The 921-nt window shown below is 38.4% G+C and overlaps 1 protein-coding gene across 1 annotated transcript in view; it reads left to right on the forward strand.

The window, feature by feature from the left end:
- GREB1 (growth regulation by estrogen in breast cancer 1) overlaps positions 1-921 on the forward strand; it is a gene marked incomplete at its 5' end in the record, with an annotated part of 44,115 nt that overhangs the window by 38,286 nt on the left and 4,908 nt on the right. The gene's annotated exons all lie outside the window — the stretch shown is intronic.

Genomic DNA, 921 nt, shown 5'->3' on the forward strand with positions numbered 1-921 from the left:
GCCTGTGTCTTTAAACCATGCGTGGCTCACCATAATCCTCTGTGTGGGTGCTGTTGACCCTGAAGTATTGTATGACATTCCAAGCCTGGGCTGGCAAGGAAAAAGGTACATTTTAAAACACAGAGACACTGACATTCAGGGATACCAAATATCCATGTAAATATTACTAAGATCAAAGACAAGGTTTTAGAAACATATAATTAAATGCCATGTTTCTCACTGATGTTCCCTGTTGCAGTAATTGCTCGGCTCTCCTAAATCCAAGCCCTGGATGTTAATCCAACAGTTCTGCACATCATCCTGTTTGCTGTGTAATATCTACATTCAAAATGGAGAACTGAGTCTGAATTTTCCAAAGGCCAGAGAATTTGGGGTTTAGGAGTTTAGGAGTTTACCTTTTATTCTGCTCTTATTTTCAAAATGGATCAAATTTAATTCAGGGATGTTTGGCCTCATTCTGCTTAATTTATTCCTATGTCTCAGCAGTTCTGGTGTATTAAGAAAGGACTCCTTGTCTTCAAATAGTTTTTGTCTCTAATGTAAAATGACATTATTTCTGTAGAGGAATATTGAAAAAATTTACTGGATATTCGTATTCTAAGGGAAAAATGAGTAGTCGGAGACCTCTGTGCATTTGACAAATCAAATGTAGGGCCTCATCCATTTCCTTGCAAGTCAAAGGAATTAATTCTCTTGACCTTTTGGGGTAGTAATGCTTGTAGCCATTTTCTATGACTGTGTAAAAGGCTAAGAAAATATTTTAACTCCTAGGTCTTTTCCCTGGCAATTTCCTATCTTTCTCTTTCCACCTTCCTCTGTGTTTCTGGTCCTTTCGCCCCCTAAGTGGTTCCCTCCCTCATTCTGATCTTCTTGAACTCATTCTAGCCTAGTTTATTATTACAATGCTGAAGCCTCTTTCCC

This window comes from Fulmarus glacialis, unplaced genomic scaffold (genome assembly GCF_000690835.1).
Source record: "Fulmarus glacialis isolate BGI_N327 unplaced genomic scaffold, ASM69083v1 scaffold854, whole genome shotgun sequence".
Taxonomy (NCBI): domain Eukaryota; kingdom Metazoa; phylum Chordata; class Aves; order Procellariiformes; family Procellariidae; genus Fulmarus; species Fulmarus glacialis.